The sequence below is a fragment of the Protopterus annectens genome, chromosome 7.part0, assembly GCF_019279795.1.
Source record: "Protopterus annectens isolate FY-2018-M chromosome 7.part0, PAN1.0, whole genome shotgun sequence".
NCBI lineage: Eukaryota > Metazoa > Chordata > Ceratodontiformes > Protopteridae > Protopterus > Protopterus annectens.
This window is the reverse complement of record NC_056739.1, coordinates 601,312,845-601,331,736: the sequence shown is the minus strand read 5'-3', so window position 1 is coordinate 601,331,736 and position 18,892 is coordinate 601,312,845. Positions and strand designations below refer to the sequence as shown.

Genomic DNA, 18,892 nt, shown 5'->3' with positions numbered 1-18,892 from the left:
GCCATTGACAGTAATTTGTCCACTGGACAACATCACTGAGGAATGATGACTGAAAAGCACTTTCAGCAAACTAACTTTTATACTTTTCTCCACTGTTGTGCAACGAAGAAGATGATATATAGAAGTTAGGGATGTGTGGGTGTGCCCTCTCCCCGCATAGGTGGTGCAAGAGGGCTTGCCCTCTCAAAAAAAGCTTATTCTCTTTTTCACTGAAAGCTCCATCCGGTGATATTTTTCAAATTATTGTCCATTGGGCAAATATCATTTCACTTGTAGTCATGAATACAATGCAAGATCTAGCAAGGAAATCTTCTGTCTTGCTCTATCCCATCCAGCCTCCTTTTCTTGAAATTCTCTCCATTCCCAGCCAACAGACTTAGCCTCTGCATATTTTCATGAATCCCTTCTTTACATTTTTTCTTACTTACTTGATATAGGATCAGCCTTACTCGTTGTGAGTGCACTTTTTTAATCCATGGCTCCTTCATTTGGAATAAACTTCCTATTGAGATCCAGACTACGTACAGCCTGCAGACGTTTAGGTTGTTGTTTAGACATTTAGTTCAGCCGAATCTTCACAAGCTCAAGGATTTTAGTACTCCAGGCCTGTCTGTCAATAACACTTTCTTTTAGTTCTTGCAAATTAATATTCATTGCTTCAGTAATGCTCTCTATCCATCTTAGACTCTGTCTTTCCCTTCTTGTCTTTATTGTTTCCCAGCATCATTATTTTCACTAGTGAATATGTTTTCATGTTACATGGCCAAAGCATATTAATTTTAGTTTAACAATCAGGCTTTCCAGTAAACAGTTTGGGCTTATTTCCTTAAGTACCGATGGATTTGATCTTCTTGGAGTCTGTACAATTCAAAAAAGTTTTCTCCAACACCATATTTCAAAAACATGAGTTTTCCAGTGCATAGCCTTAGTGTCATTCTAGGGGGATACAATTTTTGTCAGCATGGGAGGACATGGTTAAACCATGATGGTTTTCCAAGGGCTGTCTGCATCTGTCCCCACTAGGCTTTAAAACATTGACTAAAACATTGTCCTCATCCATAGAGCCTTTTTTAGGCAATGCCAAATTGACAAACCTTCCAACATAGCAAAATCTACCCAAGGAAGTTGAAAGGTGCTACTGCTCAATACCAGGAGTCTAAACAAGAAGCTCCACTCCCTCCAAGCTGTACTCACCCTGGAAAATGTAGATATCTGTACAGTTACTGACGGTACCCCAGCAGTGCAAGGTTTCAATACCATCCACACGTTTAGACCAGCAACCGCACAGACAGAAACTAAAGGTGGAGGTGTGTCAGACTGCATCAGTAACAAGCAGATCTCTAGGTTGGGTAAACAGGGTGATGTACTGGACTTTCTCCATGTCCAGACCGCCATAAGCAATGTCTCATATCATATCATAACCTAGCAAGCTACAGGTTACCCTCTGTGTCCCAAGAAACCCATAGCTCATACTTAGGCTTATTGGAAGACACTTGAGATTCATCCAAATACCATACTCATGGGTGATTTTTATCTATCTATATGAATCCTACGCAACCCCAAGTTTGCAGTTGCAGAGATTCATAGACTTTGTAAACATGAACACCCTGAACAAGTTAGTGCATATACCTACTAGAGGTACAAACATATTGGGCCTGGTGCTCACAGATATGGGAGAATGCTGCACTCTTGCCAATGTCACGTCCTGTCTGGCAAGGTCAGACCACAAAGCAGTTTCCTTTGAAATAAGAATCAATTCTGTAACCCCAGCAAACTCTGAAACAGTTAGAAACTACTCAAAGGCAGAATACCTTTCTTTAAGTGAAAACCAGTCAAAATTTGAAGCTCATCCAGATGCAGACAACACAGCAGCCTATTTGGAATTATTCACAGAGGCTCTGTAAAACCATGTCAATGATTGTATACACACTGCTGTGCCTACCAGATGTAAGCTCAAAACTAACTCAAAAAACAAACTATCCTGGTGGAATCTAAAACTGAACAGGTTGTGTAACAAAACAAAAAAAAAATTACAGCTAACACCAAAAAAGATAAAAACTATCTCAAACTGAATAGACAACTAAGAGGAGTAAATAAGTCCAATAAAGCAAATTTTGACAGAAAGATGGCATCCCAGGCCAAGGGCAACAATAATGTCTTCTTTAGCTATATCTGAAACCTTAAAGGCAGTGCACAACAATGTGCTTAACTGTTGGTAAATGGAGCCGTGCTCACAGAATTAGGAGATATAACAAACCTTCTGGATGACAAGTTCAGCTGCAACGTTACCCTCCATCTCACTGCAGCCACTCCCCAGGAATACCGTCTAATATAACCCCTCCAACTAGCAGTAGGGAACAGGTCTTAGATGTGCGCTTTAAGGCCAAGAATACAGCTTCACTCGGCCCCAATAATATCCCAGGATGCCTTCTAAATAGCCTGAAATATGACCTACTGGGGTCACTGGATTCACTATTCAACCATAGCCTTAGCACAGGCTTCATGTCAAGTGAATGGAAGACTACAACAGTCATCCATCTGCAGATGTGTGGGCCATCAATGGGAACTACAGACCCATTAGTCTTACTAGTCTCGTATGCAAAGCCATGGGAAGAAATACCACTGAAATGATTAACAATGGTATAGGAAGCCTTCCTGCTCATGAATTGTTTCAGTAATACCCATATTTATAGGGCATGATAAAATGAAGTATTTAGGAGTATGGGCTAAAAAGGATTCTGTTATAACAGCTAAGTATATGTGGGAAGAGACTACTCAAAAGGTAATACAAAAATAGAGAAATTGAAGCTCTTATCTACAGATATGGATAGTAAGAGACGAGCAGTGAATATGTTTTAGTCCCTTTAGTTTTATGCACAGGTCAGGCATATTATTATTAACCAGAGGAGAAGTTGTAGATAGTAACTAATAAAGATTTAAAGAAATTTATCTCAGAGGGGAAGAGGGCAATAGTGAAGGGGGAAAAGATAATCCTTCCAATAGAACAAGGTGGTTTAGGGTTACCCAATTTGAAAGGGTATTTTAGAGCTACACGGAAGTTTTTATATATAAACACAAGTGGAAACAGATGATGATGATGAAGCATGGAAGAAATTAAAAAAAAGAATAGAGTGAGATTTTGGATACAGATCCTTAAGGAGAATGACAGTCATACAGCATACTATATTAGCAAAGCAGCAGAAAGTATTCTAAGAACTAAGCCAACAAGGGAATGGAGAATGGAGATTCTGCTGATAGGGGTGACTGCAATTAGGGGTACAGAGAATAGACCAGTGGGAGGGAACTGGCAAAGGAACCAAAGTATTGGGAGCAAATAATTAGAAAGGAAAAGGTTACACAATGGGAAGAGGCCAAGAAAACATTTGGACTGTAGGCTAGAGACTGCCTTCCCTATCAGGGCTGATGTCCGAGTATTGGCAAAGAAAAATGGGATAGGGAATCTTATGTGAAAATCCTGCACTGGTAGAGTTTTTAGTTGAAACTATAACAGAAACTGCTGTTAAAAATGGATAATTAGTAGGGCATATAAAATACTGCACGATAACTATATAAATCAATCAGAGAGATTATTCATGTTTGGGAAGAGAAACTGGATAAGCAATTCACAAAGAAACAATGGGAGGACATATGGATGCCTCCAAAATATGCAACAAAGTCTAAATGATTTAGGATTTTTGCTTGGAAGTGTTTGCATTGGTATTTATACTCAAAGTACAAAAATAATTTTGCCTCCGGTAGATGGCAAAATGTTGGAGGTGTGATGTGGAAGAAATTGATAACTGGGAACATATGTTTTGGTAGTGTAATGAGATGACAGACTAAAAAAATTCCTACAGAGTACTGTGCCAGAAATACTGGGTGAGCAAATGGATGAAATGATTTTTATGAGTTGGAATACAAGATTTGAATTGCCTAGACATAGTAAGGCCGTGTTACATTTAATTCTGATGGCTGCCAAAAAAAGCAATTACTAGAAAATGGAAATAAAAGTCTAAACCAACCATACCTGAAGTCGTGGATATTGTAACAAACATAACATTACTGGAAATGGGATTTTTAGAAAAGGGCAGGAGCAAATTACATAGAAAAAATATAAACTGTGAGAACAACACAAGCAGAAAAATGTTTTGGAGGAGGAATGAGGTTTAAGGGAAGGCAGGAATTGAGTAATTTATGTACTGTATAAATAACATGGGATACAGAATGTGTGTAACTGTGAACAAGTTAATATGGATTGTTGTCTTTAATATAAATGTAAGTTTGCCTATGTCACAAGTGATAATTCAATAAAGGTATTAAAAAAAACATGACATAGAAAACCTTCAGACACTGGACCCAACCCAGTTTGGTTTTGTCAAAGGCTGGTCATGCCTACTGACCCTTGTGGACTTCATTGAGAAGGTCACCAAGGCAATAGATTAGGGCAAATGGTGCACACTGCCTACCTTGACCTAGCTAAGGCATTTGGTGCAATATTTCTTTGGGCACTGCAAACAAAGTCAAGTAATTAGGCATAATTATTAATTAATTAGACGTATAAGAGATTTTAAGTACCTTTATCTGCTCTTTTTTTTCAAATAAATACAGTATTTAAATTGATTTTAACTGTGTGGAAGGAATATTAGCTGAACTGGAAGTTAGTCAGTGTTTGCTGAATTTTGTTATTTGCTAGTAATTGCAGGTGTGGGGGTAGTCACATTCTTTGATTTCCTGTCCTTGCCTATTTAAGTGGTACAGTGTGAAATATTTTCTGCTTAAAAACCTCAGCTTTGGCCGGCTAAGAACTTGCTATATTCAACTGGACGTATAAGAGAATTTAAGTACCTTTATCTGCTCTTTTTTTTCAAAAAAATACAGTATTTAAATTGATTTTAACTGTGTGGAAGGAATATTAACTGAACTAGAAGTTTTGACTCTGCTCTTCAGTTAGTCTCACCCACCCTCCCTGTTTTTGTTTTGGTGTTAATCTTAGTGGCCTTGCAACTGCCCGCCCCTCTTGTAAATTTGTGTTTGGATACTCCTTCTGGGCCCATCTCATTTGCTCACTCAACTGAGTGCAGTGAGATCATATTCTGATTTCAGGCACTCCTACTGTGTACAAAGAAAACATCTGGGAAACAGATAAAAAAAAAAAAAAATAAGCTTGTTTCCTGCCTTTAAGTGGTATAGACTATTTGTAGGCTTCTGAGCTCCCAAGCCCTTCTGTGTTGGAGGGAAGCCTTCTAGCTTATTTTTTTTTTCTTATAACTAGCCAGTTTTCTAGTTTCAGCACTCAAATCTGCTTCTTTGATCTCAGCACTTGTTCAGAAAAAAAAAAAAAAATTTCATCTGCTTTTACTGTACTTGTCTTTCTACCTACTTTTTTTACTTTTGCATCATCTTAAAAGTACTCAATTGTATTTATTACTGGTTGGTGTAACTCATTCTAAGCCTTTTGGTTTAAACACTTGGGCTTCGGACCAGTTGTTTTGCACTGAGAGTGTTTGTGGTCTGCACTGTAGTGGCAGAACAGGTAGCTTACATCCTTCTAGGTTGGGAATTGCTGATTGAGGGCTCAGTGTCTGTTATTCTAAAAGTGTATTAATTCTGGTTTAAGCACTTGGGCTTTCAGGCCAGTTATTTTACATTAAGAGGGTTCGTGGTCTGCACTCTTGTGGGAGGAGAGGCTGGACTCTGCCCTTCTGAGCTGGGAATTTCTGGTTGAAGGCTTATAGTGCATGCATATCTGAACTGCTTCTTACTGAAGTTGGTGCGCCTTGTTTGCTGTGGCATAGACTGGATTCGGGCCTGCGGGATCTAGCTTTGTTTGTGTAACTTGAGCACTAATCCAGGCATTCTCTAAAGTATTCGATTGTATTTATTACTGCTTGGTAGTAACTTGATTAAAGTGTAGCTATCATTCTAAGTCTTTTGGATTAAGCACTTGGGCTTCAGACCAGTTGTTTTACATTAGGAAGGTTTGTGGCATGCACTGTGGTGGCAGGACAGGTAGCTTTTATCCTTCTAAGTTGGGAACTGCTGATTGAGAGCCCAGTGTCTGTTATTCTTAAAGTGTATTAGTTCTGGTTTAAGCACTTGGACTTCAGGCCAGTTATTTTACATTAAGAAGGTTTGTGGTCTGCACTCTTGTGGGAGAAGAGGCTGGACTCTGCCCTTCTGAGCTGGGAATTTCTGGTTAAAGGTATATAGTACCTGAATATTTGAACTGTATCTTACTGAAATTGGTACACCTTGTTTGCTGTAGCATAGACTAGATCCAGGATCTAGCTTTGTTTATATGCTTGTTGTTTGTTTGCTTGTTATTTCCCTGGAATGCTAATTCCACCTAATACATGGCTTCTCAGCGCTTCTGTGGATCACTAGTGATATCTGCATTGCTTACTGTACTTATTTCCTTGTTTCACTTGAAAGAAAGTTACTGTTTGTCGTTTTTGCATTTAAGTTACCTGTAACACATTGCACTTAAGTTACCTGGCACTTGCTCACTAAAGCAATTATATAAGTCAGCACTAAAAATTAAAAGCACTACACCCTCACTCCCCACTGGCCCTGGTTTTCAATTATTAAGGAATTCCCAATATTATTCTAGCATGTGCTCCAAACTGAAACACCAGCACGATGCAATCGACTCTCCTGCTTCAGCAAATACAGCACCAGCACAAAACAGTTCACCACTCACTTTCTTCCATATCCTTTATTGATGTAAAATCACATACGACAAGTTGGTTAAGCGCTTTCATCTAACAAGACTTCATCAGAACACTAACTCAATATTCTTTGGTCCCTTTATACATCCTCACTTTCACACATAATTACTCAATTAACTTTTAAAGTGCTAGTGCTTATATTTGAATTTGGGAAAAAGTTAAAAGTTTTAAAAAGTGTCCAGCTGGATAATGTTTATTTAAAAAAATGCCTGGATGAGTGTATTGTACCCATGGGGTTAAGATTTTTTAAGATCCCCATGGGAATTGTACTTGATTCCACTTTACAAACAGAGTGTTCTAAAATGTTTGATGAATTTGGGTTTACATTTATGAATTTTATTATCAAATGCAATGACAAAAAGATTTGCATGTTATTGGTGGAATTAGATGAACTTAATAACACTATACAAAATGATTTATTGTATGACGAGTGTGAACTATTTTTAGAGTCTCAATACACTTGGGTGGAGGGGCAGATAGCAAAACAGTACGAAAGGAAATGTAAGAAACTTTAGAGGGATCTTGACCAGTACAAAAATGTTACATGAAAAGAGACATAAAGATGCTCTCTGAGCATGTAGCCCAGGCCGGTATGACCCTGACCTTGAGTAGCATCTTACCCTCACCAAGAATGATGCCACAATATGAAGACAAGATGATCAATTTCAACAATTGGCTTAAGTACTGGTGTCATTCAAAGGGGATCCAATGCCTGTCAGCTTGGAATGATATGCTCGACAAGCCACGATGCTTCGCTAGGGTCGGCTTGCACCTGTCACCCCTGGGCTTTCGGATATTGGCAAAGGCTCTTGCTACCCCCATAGTGCCTTTTTTAGGCAAGGCTCAAAAGACAAACCCACCTCCATAGGTATCACAAGGGATAAGAAACTAAGAGTAATGCTACTCAACGCCAGAAGTCTAAACCTCAAGATGCATGCACTCGAAACTCTCCTTAGCATGGAGAACATCGATATCTGTGCAGTAACAGAAACCTGGTTCAGGGCTCCCGAGAGCACCCCAGCACTACCAGGTTATACCTCATACCATGCTTTTGGCCCCAAAACTTGGACCAAACCACAAAAGGAGGGGAGTATCGATATTCATCAAAGATACCCACACCTCCAGGTTGGTGGCAAAGCACAAAGCATCAGAGACTATCCATGTGCAACTAACAGTGGGTAAAACTGCCTTCCAGTTTATAGCCTGCTACAGACCACCCTCCCAAACCCAGGAACCCCACTCGGCCTTCCTGAGAACACTGGAAAATATGAAGGTCTCTCCAAACACCATTATATTGGGCGACTTCAACTACCCAAACATAGACTGGGAGCATTACTCTAGCTCCAACACCCTAGCCCAAAGGTTCCTAGAATTTATAAACTCAAATGCTATGGAACAACTTGTTACCACTCCCACAAGAGGGGAAAACATACTGGACCTGATCATCACCAACATGGGGACTCTATGCTCCAGACCAGAAGTGTATCCCTCACTGGTAAGATCAGACCATAAACTAATCTCACTGGATATTCACATCCCAACCCCACCCCCTGCCCAGAAAACCACAGTGAAAAACTTCTCTAAAGCAAATTTCACACTCCTCAAAACTGAGGTGGAATCCTTCAAAGCCCCCGGGCCTGTGGAAAATACGGCCCAGATGGCAGAATCCTTTATAAACGCATTCTATCAACACGTTCAGGAATGCATGGATCATGCGATCCCAAATAAAACCAAGACCCAATCCTCCAAAGGCAGACGTCCTGTCTGGTGGACCCCAGCCATAAACAAACTATACAATAGAAGGAGGAAGCTACTAAATGATACAGCAAAATCCCAAAAAGAGAAGGCATCACTGATCAGTATTAGCAAAAAACTACGGGCACACATAAAATTGTCTAAGGCCAGCTTCGAGAGAAAAATTGCACAGGACACTAAGGATAATCACAAGGCTTTCTTTAGTTATGTTAGGAACCTGGGTGGTAATTCCCAGATATGCTCAGAATTAGTCCAAAATGACAAAAATACACTGAACCCACAGACATTGCCAACATCCTAGCTGACAAGTTCAGCGCAAACTCCCCCCCCCACCAAAAGGGCAAATATCTATCCCAGCAGAGTGCTGCCCCCCTGACATCTCAGATGCTCAGGTAAGAGCTGCCCTCTCCAAAGCAAAAAACACAGCATCAATGGGACCAGATGGTGTCCCGGGCTGCGTCCTACATGAACTCCAAGAACAGCTAAACTCAAACATAAAACTACTGTTCATTCTCAGCCTTACTACAGGATATGTGCCCAAAGAGTGGCGTATAGCAACAGTGGTCCCTCTCCATAAAGGTGGTGCCTCAACGGATCCTGGAAACTATCGCCCCATAAGCCTGACTAGCTTGGTCTGCAAAGCTATGGAAAGGATCATTATGGACCTCATAAATAAAGATATTGGGGACCTACAAACACTGGATCCTACCCAGTTCAGCTTTGTTAAGGGTAGATCCTGCCTCTTAAACCTGGTTGATTTCTTTGAAACAGTCACCAAGGCCATTGACGAGGGGAAGGTAGTCCACACAGCCTACCTGGACCTCGCAAAAGCCTTCGATACAATACCCCACTTGGGCATTATAGATAAGCTCACCAGCTTAAATATAAACCCCTATGTCACTAGATGGATTGCAAACTGGCTCAAGGACAGAACCCACATGGTTAGAATTGCTGGAGCCATGTCAGACTCCAAACTAGTTACAAGTGGTGTCCCACAAGGCTCAGTCCTGGGACCTCTCTTGTTCGGTATATATTTCTCGGAGGTACAGGCCAACATGGAAGGACTGTGGCTGACCAAGTTCGCAGATGACTGCAAACTGGGCGCCATAATTGACTCTCCAGCCGACTCAAGCATCCTCCAAAAGGGCCTCATAGAAACAGACAACTGGTGCCAGAGCCATGGCCTCAAGCTAAATGCCAAAAAGTGTATAGTCATCCCCTTTGGCAAAAACAAAGTGCCACAAATTACCACATAGGTGGTAATCCATTAAGTACAGAAGAAGTAATTAGGGACCTGGGGACCCAAGTTGATAGCAACCTCTCATTTGACAACCACGTGGCCAAAGTGGTTAGAAAAACATTTTATATAGCCCACCTAATCATGAAGGGATTCAAATCTAGATCAGGGGAGGTCATCGTGCCTCTTTACTCATCCCTCATCAGGCCCATAATTGAGTACAATGCCCCTTTTGGGATGTACCTTACCAGACACCTGCAGCAACTGGAAAGACCCCAAAAGTACCTCACCAAGAGGATCAAAGGGCTCAAACAGATGCCATATGCTGCCCGGTTAAAGAAACTCCAGCTCTACTCAGTGGCATACCGCCTGTTCAGAGGCAATCTGTGCCTGACGTATAAAGCCATGTCCAACCCAGAATTAATGGACATGCTTCACCTCAGAAAATCCAAATCCCATCAAGCTACGTGCTCGAGAGACTTGAACCTTAGCACTGAAATAAATAGGACATGCTGGAGGGACAGATTCAAAACCCAGAGGCTCCCTTCACTCTGGAATAAAATCCCAGTCCAGGTTAGGCAGAGTCCCTCATTGACTCTCTTCAAGAGGAATCTTGATGAGTGGATGGGAGATCTTAGGTTTACCGCGGGTATCACTTCTGTGTCACTGTTAGACAGAGGCACAGTATACTAACCTCGAAAAAGGGCATAGCAAAATAAATTTAAAATGGGTGGCGAAAGCCAAACACATTCTGGCTAGGCTTATAAATGCCCTAGGGCAGATAGCCTAGTATGAACCTATGAACCTATGAACCTATAAACCCCTATAGAACTCATTGAATAGCCAGCTGGCTCACAGACAAGACCCAGGAAGTTAGGATTGTAGAGGCCACCTCCACAAAGAAGCGTGCCATCAGTGGAGTCCCTCAGGGCACTGTGTTGGGTGCGCACCTTTTTTGGTATCTATTTTTCAGAAGTCAAGGCCAAGGTCAAGGGTCTCTGGTTTACCATGTTTGCAGATGATTACAAGCTAGGAGCAATCATAGAAATCACCCAAGATACTAACATCTTACAATAAGGTCTATCACAGACAAATGACTGGTGCCAAAGAAACAGCTTAAAACTCGGTGCCAAGAAATGTATAACAGCACTTTTTGGGCCACCCAGGAAAACTACCTCATTGACGAAGCACCCCTGAAAGTAGACACAGTAGTCAGGGATTTGTGGACTCATGTAGATAGTAACCTGGCTTTCAACCAAACTGCAACTAAGGTAGTAAGAAAATCATTCTGTGCCACTCAGCTTATAAGTAAGTGTATGGCATCTAGGTACAGGTGTCAACATACCCATCATGGAGTATAACACCCCCTTCACTATGTACCTCTTCAGGCACACACAACAGCTGGAACATTCACAGAGGTTCCTCACAAAAAAAAAAAATACACGGAATAAGCACAATGTACTACTTCTAGGAGGGAGATTTGATGTTATAACAGTAGCTCTGGAAAAGGTGCAGCAGAGTGAATAAAGACCTGGAAGAAGAAACTAGGAGAAAGTTGGATATTATTTGTGTTACAGGAAACCAGAAGAAAAAGTTACTTGAAGGTAGGCAGTGAGAGAAAAGTGGGGGGAGGCAAAAGAGAGAGGGAGAGATTGCAAGAGACTGTAATCCAGCTATATGGGATGGTGTTGAAGGGGAATCATGTTGCTAGGTCAACACCTGGCAACCCCCAACCTCCCCAACATCAAAAACTCCAGAAATGTTTCACCAAATTCACAGTTGGTAAAACACAGTTTTGTTTTTAACAGGAGAGCAAGCTCCTGCATCCCCACGCCCCAAAACTTAAATTTACCTTCCCCAAGGTCACAGTGGAGAAAAGTGAATTTTCCATGGTTGGCAAAAGTGCGTTTGGTGAAATTTTTTCGCTGAAAGAGTAGAATTGCTGATCTGCTTACAGACTAGACTCCTCTTGAAGGTACCTGCTGTAAACTTTTGTTAAGCCATAACACTTTGGATTTGGGAAAGAACCAGCATCTTTACATTTTTGTACAATAAACTTGGTTGTTTTTCTAAAATAGTGTCTCTGCTCTCTTAAATATTCTAATAGTTTAAAAGTGTGAAATTAGAAGTGTTGTATATCATAGTGGTGCATGGTCACTTTAATGCGATAACTTCTAACATCCTTGCTTGTTTATGGGTTAATGAGGGACAGCTGGACACAAAGGTGCTTGAAGCACAGTAGGAGGGTCCAAGCAGGCACCCTGAAACAGGTTATTTATGGAAGATTAGAACTAAGGCAAGTTGTAATACTAAGAACCTTATTTATTTAGCATCTTGTGTGAAATGTTATAGATTCTATGTTGGCAAAACAAATCGGCAGTTGAAAAAACGTATTAGGGACCACCTGTATTGCACCAGAAGGGGGGGGGACTATAGTGCATTGACCAAACACACTTTGTCTATGGGCACAGAACACACTTTTTTATTTCAAGTACTTCAAGTTCTTGTGGTCAATGAGAGATTAGGTGATGTGACTAACAAGACAGAATTAGCAGAACTGAAGTGGATTTTTAGATTAGGGGCTCATAGGGGGTATTTACTTAATGATTCAGTGCCACTAAAACCTGTTCTAAGGTACAGGAAAATTAAGAAATAGTTTGTTTATTATTTTTTATAATATGTTTTCTATAACTATATTTTATTGTTCTATATATGTAGGATTTGGTTTAATATGAATTACACCATCAACGTTGAATTGATATTATTGTCTGTACCTTTAAAAATTTTGGAGGGAAATTGATTTATTTATTTAATTAATTAATGGCATAAATGTAGTACTTTTGTTAGGATTTTATTATGTGTCTGAAGAAGTATCTTGATTACAAAAGCGCTTACACAATATTTTGGAATTTTTATTTCTGTGTCTGTCTCCTTATATTTGGGATTTGCTGTCTGGATATATATATATATATATATATATATATATATATATATATATATATATATATATACGTGTGTGTGTGTGTGTGTGTGTATGTATGTTAGAGTGTGTGCGCATTATGTATTTGCCATGGAATGTGGTTAAAATGGACAAATTTGCATCGTAAATATGCCTTTTGCACTTTAACTTTCCACATGGGATTGAGACTAACAAGAGGCTCTCCTCTCTATCAGAATAGTCAAAAGTTTTGTTAACTTGGACTAAAATTACCATTGAGGCATTGAAAATAAGAAAATTATCACAACTGCTCAGAGAATGGGAAGAGAGTTCTAAAAACAAGGAATGAGTAGTTCTATTGCTTTGTCACGCCATATATGCTATGTGAAGGAAGCCTCCAGATGCCTTTGACTTGTAGATGTCAGGTTAAAGACAAGTAATGTAATGAAATAGCACATCTCATTTAGTTGAGATGCAAAACAATGTAACCAAAACACTGTAGAACATGGACACGTTAAAATACTGCAAAGAAAAACAATGAAAAACACAATTTGTGAAGGGTTGCTGCATGCCCATACCTCTCAACAGTCCAGATTTTTGGCCCATATTTTTGGTCTGTTCCTCATAAAATCTGTGGTCTAATGGATTTTGTGGCAAATTAGTGAGGGCTGATTTCACTAAATCATCATATGCATTTGAGTTTCAGACTTTATATACTTCAAAAATGCATGGTAGCACAGGGATTTTTATTCTAGAAACCTTCTAAGTTAATAAGAGCAATATTTAAATGTGTCCCTATTTTTGTGGCTTTGTTCCCCCATTATTTTTGGCTTTGTCAAGATTATTTTTGCTAAGACGTTGAGCGGTATGTGTATGCCCGCTGGACTGGGGTTCCCACACCCCTGGCCTCTATATAAATTTAATCCAAGGTTGTATAAACGTTAAGAAAACTGAACTTAAAATAAGTGTTTTTCCTCTTGTTCAAGTCCATGACTTCAGACAAACACCACAGAACCTACAGTGATGCTACATCCAATATAATGAGTCACTGACAAAATGAGAAAATGTCTCAGTTATAATATTTTAAGTTTACATCAAGTCCCATACAAGAAACAGTATGAAAAAAAACTTGAGCTTTGCTAAACTGTGCATAATGAATTTTCAATTTCAGTTTCATCTAACTGAAAGTAAATAATATCTGACAGTGATAGAATCTGAGTAGACACTGTTCTACAGACACTTTCCATTTTATTTGCAGCCATATGAAGAAACTTGTTGAACAGTAATCCATGCAAAACTGAGGGGCTGAAGAAAGACCACTGTAATCCTAAATTCACTAGTCTGAAATGATTTCAGCCTCTGAAGCAACTAAAACTACCTTCGCTTCTTACTCAAATTAACTTACATATGATCGCAAAAGGTTATTTCTGGGTACATGTTGAAACATATGCATATATAGCTCTTTTTCCCATGCGTATAACTGCATGTCTAATACTCTGTCATACTTTTTTTTTCTAGTTTCTTAACAGCTGGAATCTCTTCCAGCATGTCCTCCATTCTGGATGGGCTTGCATCTTGTCGACATTTCCTCTACATAGGTATACAGGACATGCAAGGTGAATTATATGGCACAGTGCATCTGAGTAGTAAATGTAGGTCATATTTCACCATGGAAATCCTGCCTTTAAATTAATTCATTCTCTGCTTTAATTTGGAAGTGGCATGCACACTCACAGGGACATAAGGCATTGATTTCTTCTCACTCCACTCTCTACCTTCCCGTCAAATATATATATATATATATATATATATATATATATATATATATATATATATATATATATATATATATATCAATTGATACTGCAAATCAGTTATTTTAAGCAACTTAACTGTGTACAGTGACTTGTTCCTAAAGTTCTGGACCAGATAGTTTTTTTCTGCTTCTCAGCGTGGCCAGGCTCTAGCCGTTCCATACACTCTTGCTTCACTCAGGCTCACTCTACTCCCTTACCCTACTCCATTTCTCACCCACCCTCACTACTCCAACTTTTATCCTAGCCTATCTTCACCATTCTTAGGAAAGCAGACCTAACCAGTCTAGAAGCTTGTCGCAATAAGATTATCAGATTCGCCACTAACTGATCATACAGATCCCACCACTGTGTTCCCCTTCATCAACTCATCTGGTTAAAACTATCCAATCTCAAATCCTTTAACCTACTCACAACTGCCCATACCATTATATACTGACCTGCTAAGTGCCCAGTACTTCAAACTCTTTTACAATCCTATTCAGATTATAGACTCCTGAGATCCTCTGACAAATTTCTACTACAAGTTGCAAAATCTAATAACAGTTTTGAGGACTCATTCTACTCCAGCCAAATCTCTTGGGCTTGGAACTATACCCTTCAACTTACCCTAACTAGTACAAACCCCTCTAAGTTCAATCAAATTCTCAAGAATCACTTAGCTGACACCTGGCTCTGCACATGCACTTCCCCTGGCTGAATTACCCCTGTTCCAGTTACCCTACTTTGACATCAATACCCCACTCACTTCCAGTAAACCTTCTATTTACTACCCACCATCTCTGGGTCATAGTCTAATCTAATACTCCTGTTCAACTTCTCACATTTCCTGACCTCTTTCCCCCCACCTGTACTTCCTAGTCTCCCTCCACTCACTTCACCTATTCTCCTCCCAGTATCCCAACTATTTTTTCTTTTCTTTTCCTTCATTTATTATCCATTGTATGCATGTGTATATATATCAGTATATCAATATGTTTTAACTGCTCTAGTTACATTATTTTTTCCGTGTGAAATCTTAAATACTACACCCTGTAAATAATGTGTGATGTTCATTTTGTATTAATCCTAAATGTCGCAGCTACTGCACTTTGTAAATAATATGTAATTGTGTACTCTGTAAATAATGTGTTGCAAACCTGAAGTTGATGCTTTAGTGTCTGGTTCTCTCCTTGAAATGGGCTGCATGTCCAGTCAGACCCTCCCGGTAAACAAATGTCAAATATATAAAATAAATATATCTGGTTCAATATCAAATGTCCACAATTCTACAAGGTATTTGTGTTTAGAAGAATCAGGAAGCTGGCCTTCCCAAAAATGCTGGGTCCGTATTGTGACATTCAACCTATAGAGCAAACAATTATGTTAAAGAATAAAATGCATCTAAAGAATGAACATGAAGATGAAATTGTAAACAGCATGCTGGACTGCCCCCCACCCCCTTTCACAAATATAACCCATTTTATGTACATTCAGGAGCCTACCTAGACAGCCATCTGCATACCCATACATAGAAAACTATGAGATGTGTAGGATTCCAGTGGTGACATACCATATATTAATTTCAGTAATGAAGCATGTTGTTGCTGTACAAAAATGTAAACATGTCACCACAACCATTTTTTGTGAGGGGTTGTTTAAGGGCAAAAATACCCTGTTCTCCTCACCTATTGATTTAGGAAAACAAAGTGAATTCTGAATATCCTGCAGAAGTACTGTTAAAGTCATGAGTTAATATCTGCAAGAGGGTGCATGTCTTGACAACTTCTGCATGTTAGCACTGTGGCAACTCTTATTTCTGCTTGTGGTGTGCCAGTAGTTAGAAATACAGGAACAAAGCAGAAGGTAGACACTCTAAATAAATGGCATTCAGATGAAAAGCTCAGCAAGCTGAGACACGCCTGACCTGGTGTATCCAAGACAAAATCAGCAATTCGGTATTCCGGACATGGAAAATATTTAGTGTGAATAGCTTAGCTCACATCAGATCATGGGTCTTTGTCATTTAAAAATAAGTAGATTAATTCATAATAAACGTCTTGGCAATGTATCATATTGGATGGCACCCAGTTGTTCTTGCTAAGGCAAGTTCACCAGAGTTGTTCCAGAACAAGTCTAAAGAAAAATAAAATAAGGTAAATAGGCTGCACCATTTTGGCATTTCTCATATCTCTCTTTGTATCGTTTGAAATTCCAATAAGCTTCCAAATAGAAGGGTGTTAGAAAGAATAATAACTTTATTGAAACAAACATTCTGGACTAGGGACAGGTTTTTTTTTTCTGTACATAGAAATAGTGCAATTTATTAGATAAGCCAATATGGAATGTTAATAATGAAATATATTACACAGAAGCCTAAAGCTATGCACGTTGTACAGTCCTGATCTTGCATTAATACAGCCACGTGTGTCACTTTCATTTCAAAGAAAAACATTTTTTAGCACATCTCTTTATGCAAAGGCACTATTTACCAACTACATATAATAGAAGGGAAAAGGAATGAGAACTGATAGATTACTGTGAAAATAATTATGCAGTTTTGGCTAGTGATGCTAAACATTTAGTTAACACATTCTGTTACAGTCTTATAAAACACACTGCTTCAGATGGCATGCATCTGAAATCCAAATAAACAACCCCACCTTTCAAGCAAAATACAAACAAAGATTCACTCATAGAACTACGGTTGCAAGCCAGTAAGTAAAGTTATCAAGTAAGAGTCAAAAGTGTATGATTATGCAGATTTCATGAGGTAATAGAAAGGGACGATCTAAAGAATGTCTGCAAAGAGACCATGATAGATAAAGATAATTCTTTCTTTTACATAAGTACTGTTTGATTAGCTACACACTAACCTAACTTCAGAATATCTCCCCTAATACTTTATCTATAAATTATCTGGGCCTGCTACAGTAAATTCCCTCAAGTGTTTGGCAGTGCCCTGTATAGACACAGGCAGCTTGAGCAGACATTTTTTTCTGTATAGCCATCCTTGACATTCCGTCAATACCTAGTTGCTCACAGGGCAACTAATCTGCGCAGTGACAAGCACTGCAAACCAGATACTCCTGATTTACTGTGTATACTCACTGTAACCAAGTAATCAATTAAAAAAGATCTGTTGGCATGAATATGAACTTTCTCGCTATCTCAGTTGCCATCTGGTGGATATGGTTGTCCTGAGATAATGTAGAAATTGCCTCTTGTTCCTTGACAGCCAGCTAATACTAAAAACAAACTGATAAGGTATGGGAGAGATCTATTTGCACAATGACAATGGGGGTAAATCTCTCACATAAAAGCACTGCTAATGTCAATCAGATTGTCAGTAGTACATATGCTGCACCAATCACACACAGTACAAATCAGACACATAAACCCCATATATGCTGAGGCTGTTTAATGTAACCTTTCTAAACCCCAAAGACCTCCTAGATGAAGTACACAGACCCTAAGAAGTCCCGAATGCACTGTTTCTAAACACCCACGTCAACACATAGAGCCACATCTCATGGACCTTCCACTTCTAATCCAATAAGGCAAGCCAGTACATGAGCCAACATTCTGGTCATTGGAGGCTCCATTGTGAAACATACAGATATCCCTGTCACCAGGCTAAGTAAGGAGGAAAATCAGCTGCTTAACAAGGGCCAAGATCCACCATATTGCATATGCAGTCAGATCATTGGATCACAAGTACCAGTGTGACAAAGTCATAGTCCATGAGGGTGTAAATGACCTGAGACATACAACCCTATCAGAATGTGTGTTCCAAGCTGTTATCAGCTCAATATTGAGCAGCATTTTACCTTCTCCAAGGATGCCACACCACGAACAGAAGATGGTTGATTTGAATAACTGGCTTAGTTTCCTGTGTCATTCTAAGGGGGTGTAATATTTGTCAGCATGGAAGGAGATGGTCAACAGACCATGTTGCATTACCAGGGATGGACTGCACATCTTCACTTTAGCTTTCAAAAAATAAACATTTTCCTCCTCCATAGTACCCTTTTAGACAGTGCCAACCTGACAATCCTTCCAACATAGGAAATGAAACCAAGAAAATCAGAAGGTGTTCCTGCTTAACGCTAGGAGTCTAAACAAGAAACTCCACTCCCTACAAGCTCTCCAAACCCATAAGAATGCTGACATCTGTGCAGTCACTGAGACATGGTTTAGAAAGCACCCCAGCAGTACAAATCTATAATGCCTTCCAGACATTTAAACCGGCTACTACACAGTAAGGCAGTAAGGGACAAAAGTTGGAGGTGTCTCAATTCAAATAATATATATATATATATATATATATATATATATATATATATATATATATATACAGGTTTATTATCGTTAGTTCGAACAGCAAATCGGCAAAACATTTGCAATTTGAAATAACGAAAAGTTAAACCGAAATAAAATA

The 18,892-nt window shown here is 39.3% G+C and overlaps 1 protein-coding gene across 3 annotated transcripts in view; it reads right to left on the bottom strand.

Annotated features, from left to right (window-relative positions):
• LOC122806621 (collagen and calcium-binding EGF domain-containing protein 1-like) overlaps nucleotides 1–18,892 on the bottom strand; it is an 876,736-nt gene that overhangs the window by 669,439 nt on the left and 188,405 nt on the right. The window lies entirely within an intron of this gene.